Source organism: Triticum aestivum, chromosome 2A (assembly GCF_018294505.1).
Source record: "Triticum aestivum cultivar Chinese Spring chromosome 2A, IWGSC CS RefSeq v2.1, whole genome shotgun sequence".
Taxonomy (NCBI): Eukaryota; Viridiplantae; Streptophyta; class Magnoliopsida; order Poales; family Poaceae; genus Triticum; species Triticum aestivum.
Window position 1 is genome coordinate 737,146,308 of NC_057797.1, and position 9,246 is coordinate 737,155,553.

Here is a 9,246-nt window from a genome sequence, read left to right on the forward strand (position 1 = left end):
GCCATCTTCCTCGCTGGTCCCCAACATTGCGGCATGCCACCCTTCGAATAGACAGTAGATGGGTGATTCTTCAACTGAAGATGAAGAAATGAATGAAGAGCAGAAATTTACCTAAGGCATTGGACCCACACCATTCATGGACGGAGCCTCGAGTAACCCTCTTATCCACTTCTCCTGAACGTCTGAACAACACATCGCACGCAAAACTGGGCATACAGAAAATAGTTAATTTAGCCAGGACAAATTAGAGCAGTATAAAAAACCATATCCAAGTGGATACTTTTATTTTCAGCTTACTTTGTTTGTCCCTTTAATTTTCTCTGATGCCTTGTTGCAGGGGCTACACATAAGGATAGTTGCAAACACGGGACACTCCAAAATGGTATTACTGCACAGAAGTAACCCCCCGCCACATACAGCGCGCGGCTGCAGCTGCAAGATTGAAATCCATATAAGATTATCTAACATTCTCAGTCAGTTTACTAACACATCGTATGGCAAAGATGAACCACAGCCAAAAAAGGTGATAATGGGTTCTAACAAATGTCTCTCAATACATCAAGAACAGCTCTAGGATTTGTAACCAAAGATCAACGAAAGAGCTTATAGGGCCCATATCAAATAGATTGATTATTGCAGCTAGCATAGTCAAAATCGAGCAAGCAACATCTAACTGCGCAAACATCATCTCTCAGTTCAGTGAATAAAGCTACAAAACTGGTACATAGATGAGTAAGGAATGAGCTTGCCAAGTTATGTGGCATGAGTGTGGTGAGATGAGATGATAATGACCTACAGGGGAAAAAGGGATGCCCAAAAAAATTCAGTTCATTGGAGCTAAATTTCAGAAAAAGATGAAATACTTGAGTAAAAACCTAAGCACAAAATCTTCGCCTCAGCCTCCTTGGATTTTTGTCAAACACATAACAAGCATAGTTAAAACAGAATCCACAGAAATAAAGCTGGGAATTTGTGGGGATCAATTCAAAAGAGAGAGAGACGGCTGTGGGTACCTGCGAGGCTGCAACAGGGCATACGTTTCATGTGAGCTTAGCTGCAGCGGCCGCCTGCGCTACTCCTGTTGCTGCGCTTACATCAGTTAAACTAGCAGCATTTTATGGCGGCACAACTTGAATTAGGACAACACAAAGCAAGGCTACAAAGAAACATTTGAACTCGAATTACAATAGAACATAGCAGGTCAGCAAAAATGAATAGATGTATCTGTGGGAAAGAGAAACAGAGCAAGAGACAACGAGAACATAACGATTTTAACTGATTCCGACTCACTGCTAGCATGGTCTGGGCTTAAATTAAATCTGCAATCACAGGGAGGGAAAAAGAAAATAACCTAAATCAAAGACATGAATAAGTAGCTACATGAAATAAAAATAAGTGGTAAGAGTCAAAACTGGAGTGTAGTCTTTTTTGGTTGTAGGATGCGACATTAGTTTGAATCTCCATTGTTGCACCTTTGCAGATAAATATGGATTCAAAATATTGCCCAGTAACATAAATTTAAAGGATGGCAAAGTTACGATGAATTGGAAAATAGTAGATTTAGAAAAGCTACAACTCAGCAACAGGTTGTACTTGAATTCATCAACTACGACCTGCAACGAGCAAGATATCTTTCAGTAAGTCAGTGAAGCTCAGCTAAAGCATGTGTCAAACAAAGAGGAGGTAAAGGGTAAATAAGCATGTCTCGGTTGGGGTAGAGATGACGAGTTACAACACTGGTTCCAAAATGCAATTATCCAAGCCGGTATCTGTAATAGTTGAGAATTACCGACCAAGGATAGGGAAAACCATGCAATTATCCAAGCTGGTATCTGCAATAGTTGAGAATTACCGACCAAGGATAGGGAAAATCTTCTACAACAGTTGAGAATTACTGATCAAGGATAGGGAAAACCTTTGGCAACAGTTGAGAATTACCGACCAAGGATAGAGAAAAACTAATGTCTGGGGAGTTTATTATTGAATAAGAAAGGTCAAAAAGGTCAAGCGGCTGAAAGAGAACCACACAGGCAAAATAGGACTACCTACTAGGCCGTATAATTCCAACTTCTGGAGAACCACCAACAAATCCGAATCAGAATTGTCGAGGAGAGGAGGAAATTAAATGCAAAGAGTAATGATCTCCAAACATAGATCACCGAGACGATAGGTGCCCCCGCTAAGCCATATAACCCCCAATTTCTAGAAAACCACCACTAAATGCAAATTAGAATTGTGAGATTAAAGATGAGTTATGGAGGGGAAGAAATTAAAATAGAGAAAATAATGATCATCCAAACACAGACCATCAAGAAGATAAGTCACCCCTGCCCTAACCATATAATCCCATATTTTAGAGAAACGACCAATAATAATTATAATCCAAATCAGAATCTTTGGAGACTAAATTACTGTACTGAGCAAGCGAAGAAGTTAAATCAAGAGGGGTTGAGAATTTGCGATCATCCGAAGATTCAGAGGGACCAAAAAACTTCAGTTCAACAACAAAACATCATCCGATAAGATTTGAGAAAAAAACTAATGAACTGTAATGATTCAAATTAGCAAGTCCAAACCTTCGCCCTTGGACTCATCTTTGCATAAGTACTATCCTACTGCTACTACTGCATCTAAATGAGCACACACACATAATAAAAACGTGATCAGCTGCTCCAACAAGGCACACATACCACATAAATTTCCATCCTCCCATGATGATCTTGTACTCGTAACATTCTTAGGGAGGGCTAGAAAAATCGTCAAAGTCTACCAACTACGATCCATTTGTATCATCTCCATGCTCATATCCATATGGGACACATACAAGCTACTAAGCTTAGGTCAAAATATCACAAATCCAATTGCTCAAGTTATCTCAAACCTAGGATCTAATTAGTAATATCCAAGATGATCCAATAGTCCACCAATACCGCATTCATGCTAATTCAGGATGATCATGCTACACCCTAAAGTTCTCCGGTTTCAAGCTCATGTCAAAATATCACAAATCCAAGTGCCCGATCTCAAGTTTAACTCCGACCCAGAATTCAAGCAGATATATCACTGAACCTAACACAAACAACATTTCTATTACTCCAATATATTTTTTCTTCCTACTAATTAAATCCAAGATGATGTAATAATAGTCCATCGATTTTCACAATTGTGCTGATCATATTACACTCGTATAAATCCAATATATCTTTGCTTGATCATACTACACACTAAGTTCTCCGGTTTCAATCTATAAAGGTGTGAATCTATTACAAATCATAACTATGATCCAACCAAGCCCACTATCATGGTTATCTAAGTCCAGTATAAAGCAAGCTTCCACTGGATGAGTACAGATCCAAAAATTATAAGTTATTTATCCATCAGATTTTTTCAAGATCACAATCACCAAAGTAAATCCAAATTGTTCCAAGGTTATTAAAGATCTATTTATCCACCAATATAATATCAATCCATAAGTACTACCATCCTCCTAATACTGCATCTCAAGGAGCACAAACACATAATAAAGGCAAGATCAACTGCTCCAACAAGGCTCGTACCACTGAAATTGTCATCTATTCTAATTAATCCAAATTATACTCCCATGATGATCTTGTACCCGTAACATTCTTGGGGAGGGCTAGCAAAATCATCAAAGTCTACCAACTACGAACAATTTCTATTATCTCCATGCTCATATCCACATGGGGCACATACAAACTACTAAGCTTAGGTCAAAATATCACATATCCAAGTGTCTCAAGTTATCTCCAATCTAGAATCCAACTAGTAATTTCCAAGATCATTTAATAGTCCACAAATACCAAATTCTTCCTAATCATAAATCCAATACGTCTCTGGTTGATCATGCTACACCCTAAAGTTCTCCAGTTTCAAGCTCATATCAAAATATAACAAATCCAAGTGCCCAATCTCAATTTTAACTCCAACCAAGAATCCAAGCAGATATATCATTGAACCGAACACAAACAACATTTCTATTACTCCAATAGCTTTGTTTTCTTCCTACTAGTATAATCCAAGATGATGTAATAGTCCATCAGTTTTCACAATCATGTTGATCATATTACACTCGTATAAATCCAATATATCTTCGATTCATTATACGATGCCCTGAAGTTCTCTAGTTTAAATCTCTAAAGGTGTGAATCTATTACAAATCATAACTATGATCCAACAAAGCCCACTATCATCGTTATCTAAGTCCAGTATAAAGCAAGCTTCCACTGGATTACTATAGATCCAAAAATTAGAGGTTATTTATCCACCAATTTTTTTCAAGATCACAACCACATAAGTAAATCCACATTGTTCTAAGGTTATTAAAAATCTATTTACTCACCAATATAATATCACTTCGTAAGTGATACCCTCCTCCTACTTCACCTAAAGGAGAGCAAACACATAATAAAAGCAAGATCAGCTGCTCCAACAAAGCTCATACCACTGAAATTGTCATCTAATTAATTCAAATCATCCTCCCATGAAGATCTTGTACTCGTAACATTCTTGGGGAGGGCTGCTACGTATTGAGCTTGCGTTGGTTTTCCCCGAAGAGGAAGGGATGATGCAGCAGAGTAGCGTAAGTATTTCCCTCAGTTTTTGATAACCAAGGTATCAATCCAGTAGGAGCCCACGCTCAAGTCCCTCGTACCTGCACAAAGCGATAGCTACTCACAACCAACGCGATTAGGGGTTGTTAATCCCTTCACGGTCACTTACAAGAGTGAGATCTGATAGATATAGTATTTTTGGTATTTTTGGTATAAAGATCCAAAGTAAAAAGTAAAAGAAAAGTAAAAAAGCAAAGCAAGATTAAAGTGATGGAGATTGATATGATGAGAATAGACCCGGGGGCCATAGGTTTCACTAGTGGCTTCTCTCAAGAGCATAAGTATTCTACGGTGGGTGAACAAATTACTGTTGAGCAATTGACAGAATTAAGCATAGTTATGAGAATATCTAGGCATGATCATGTATATAGGCATCACGTCCGTGACAAGTCGATCGAAACGATTCTGCATCTACTACTATTACTCCACTCATCGACCACTATCCAGCATGCATCTAGAGTATTAAGTTAAAAACAGAGTAACGCCTTAAGCAAGATGACATGATGCAGAGAGATAAATTCATGCAATATGAAATAAACCCCATCTTGTTATCCTCGATGGCAACGATACAATACATGCCTTGCTGCCCCTTCTGTCACTGGGTAAGGACACCGCAAGATCGAACCCAAAGCTAAGCACTTCTCCCATGGCAAGAACTACCAATCTAGTTGGCCAAACCAAACGGATAATTCAAAGAGACTTGCAAAGATAACCAATCATACATAAAAGAATTCAGAGAAGATTCAAATATTATTCATAGATAGACTTGATCATAAACCCACAATTCATCGGTCTCAACAAACACACCGCAAAAAGAAGATTACATCGAATAGATCTCCACAAGAGAGGGAGAGAACTTTGTATTGAGATTCAAAGAGAGAGAAGAAGCCATCTAGCTACTAACTATGGACCCAAAGGTCTGAGGTAAACTACTCACACTTCATCGGAGGGGCTAGGATGATGTAGAAGCCCTCCGTGATGACGGCCCTCTTCCGGCGGAGCTCCGGAACAGGCCCCAAGATGGGATCTCGTGGATACAGAAAGTTGCGGTGGTGGAATTAGGTTTTTGGCTCCTCTTCTGATCGTTTGGGGGTACGTGTGTTTATATAGGAGGAAGAAGTACGCCAGAGGAGCAACGAGGGGGCCACGAGGCAGGGGGCGTGCCCTAGGGGGGTTCACCCCCCACCCTCGTGACCGCCTCTTTTGTTCCTTGGAGCAGGGTCCAAGTCTCCTGGATCACGTTCGGTGTGAAAGTCACGTTCCCGAAGATTTTATTCCGTTTGGATTCCGTTTGATGTTCCATTTATCCGAAACGCTGAAATAGGCAAAAAAATAGCAATTCTGGGCTGGGCCTCCGGTTAATAGGTTAGTACCAAAAATAATATAAAAGTGGAAAATAAAGCCCAATATAGTCCAAAACAGTAGATAATATAGCATGGAGCAATCAAAATTTATAGATACGTTGGAGACGTATCAGGCATCCCCAAGCTTAATTCATGCTCGTCCTCGAGTAGGTAAATGATAAAAAGAGAATTTTTGATGCGGAGTGCTACTTGGCATAATTTCAATGCAAATCTTCTTAATTGTGGTATGAATATTCAGATTAGAAAGATTCAAGACAAAGGTTTATATTGACATAAAAATAATAATACTTCAAGCATACTAATAAAGCAATTATGTCTTCTCAAAATAACATGGACAAAGAAAGTTATCCCTACAAAATCATAGTCTGGCTATGCTCCACCTTCACCACACAAAGTATTCAAATCATGCACAACCCCGATGACAAGCCAACACTCTAACTTTTTCAAAACTTTTTCAATCTTCACGCAATACATGAGCGTGAGCCATGGATATAGCACTATAGGTGGAATAGAATGGTGGTTGTGGAGAAGACAAAAAGGAGGGGAAGATAGTCTCACATCAACTAGGCGTATCAACAGGCTATGGAGATGCCCATCAATAGATATCAATGTGAGTGAGTAGGGATTGCCATGCAACGGATGCACTAGAGCTATAAATGTATGAAAGCTCAACAAAAGAAACTAGTGGGTGTGCATCCAACTTTCTTGCCCATGAAGACCTAGGGCAATTTGAGGAAGCCCATTATTGGAATATACATGCCGAGTTCTATAATGTAAAATTCCCACTAGTATATGAAAGTGACAACATATGAGATTCTCTATATGAAGAACATGGTGCTACTTTGAAGCACAATATATGAGACTCGCTATATCATGGTGCTACTTTGAAGCACAAGTGTGGTAAAAGGATAGTAGCATTGCCCCTTTTTATTTATTTTCTTTTTTGGGGCCTTCTTTTTTTCTTTGGCTTTTCTCCTTTTTTTATTGGGACAATGCTCTATTGAATGATGATCATCACACTTTTATTTATTTACAACTCAATGATTACAACTCGATTCTAAAACAAAGTATGACTCTATATGGATGCCTTCGGCGGTGTACCGGGATATGCAATGAATCAAGAGTGACAAGTATGAAGAAATTATGAACGGTGGCTTTGCCACAAATACTTATGTCAACTACATGATCATGCTAAACAATATGAAAATGATGAATGTGTCATGATGAACTAGATGGTGGAAAGTTGCATGGCAATATATCTCGGAATGGCTCTGGAAATGCCATAATAGGTAGGTATGGTGGCTGTTTTGAGGAAGGTATATGGTAGGTGTATTATACCAGCGAAAGGTGTGCGGTATTAGAGAGGCTAGCAAAGGTGGAAGGGTGAGAGTGCATATAATCCATGGACTCAACAATAGTCATAAAGAACTCATATACTTATTGCAAAAATCTAGAAGTTATCAAAGCAAAGTATTACGCGCATGCTCCTAGGGGGATAGATTGGTAGAAAAAGACCATCGCTCGTCCCCGACCGCCACTCATAAGGAAGACAATCAATAAATAAATCATGCTCTGACTTCGTTACATAACGGTTCACCATACGTGCATGCTACGGGAATCACAAACCTTAACACAAGTATTCTTTAAATTCACAACTACTCAACTAGCATGACTTTAATATTATCACCTCCATATCTCAAAACAATTATCATGCTTCAATCTTTTCTTAGTATTCAACACACTCAAAAGAAAGTTTGACAAATCTTGAATACCAAGCATATTATTATTAAGAAAATTACCATGCTATTAAGAGACTCTCAAAATAATCTAAGTGAAGCATGAGAGATCAATAGTTTCTTTAAAACAAATCCACCACCGTGCTTTAAAAGATCTAAGTGAAGCACATAGAGCAAAATTATAACGCTCAAAAGATATAAGTGAAGCACATAGAGCAAAATTATCTAGCTCAAAAGATATAAGTGAAGCACATAGAGCAAAACTACTTAGCTCAAAAGATATAAGTGAAGCACATTGAGCAAAACTACTATGCTCAAAAGATATAAGTGAAGCACATAGAGTATTCTATAAAATTTTAATTCATGTATGGCTCTCTCAAAAGGTGTGCACAGCAAGGATGATTGTGGCATACTAAGACACAAAGACACAAATAATACAAGACGCTCCAAGCAAAACACATATCATGTTGGTGAATAAAAATATAGCTCCAAGTAAATTACCGATGGAAGTGGACGAAAGAGGGGATGCCCCGGAGGCATCCCCAAGCTTTGACTTTTTGGTGTCCTTGGATTATCTTGGGGGTGCCATGGGCATCCCCAAGCTTAGACTCTTGCCACTCCTTGTTCCATTATCCATCAAAAGAATTCACCCAAAACTTGAAAACTTCACAACACAAAACTCAAAATAGAAAACTTGTGAGCTCCGTTAGCGAAAGAAAACAAAAGACCATCTCAAGGTACTGTAATGAAATCATTCTTTATTTATATTGGTGTTAAACCTACTGTATTCCAACTTCTCTATGGATTATAAACTATTTTACTAGCCATAGATTCATCAAAATAAGCAAACAACACACGAAAAACAGAATCTGTCAAAAACAGAACAGTCTGTAGTAATCTGTAGCTAGCGCAAGATCTGGAACCCCAAAAATTCTAAAATAAATTGCTGGACGTGAGGAATTTATCTATTAATCATCTCCAAAAATAATTAACTAAATAGCACTCTTCAAATAAAAATGACAGCAATTCTCGTGAGCGCTAAAGTTTCTGTTTTTTTACAGCAAGTTCAACAAGACTTTCCCCGAGTCTTCCCAACGGTTGTACTTGGCACAAACACTAATTGAACACAAAAAACACAACCAAAACAAAGGCTAAATAATTTATTTATTACTAAGCAGGAGCAAAAAGCAAGGAATAAAAATAAAATTGGGTTGCCTCCCAACAAGCGCTATCGTTTAACGCCCCTAGCTAGGCATAAAAGCGAGGATAGATCTAGGTATAGCCATCTTGATTCTTAATTCTTTTAGTGATGTTATTCTCGAATCTGGGAGGTTCCTTACGTTTCCCTTCATATTCAGAGATCTTGAGATCTAAAGAATCCAACCTCTTATTGCAAAGAGTAATTAACATATTCATGGGGTGAAGATTTCCGCTAACGCTCTTAAGAGGTTCAAGAGATTTTTGTAAAATCTTAGTTACTTCGCAAATTTTCTCAAAAACTTGCGTTTCCTCTTG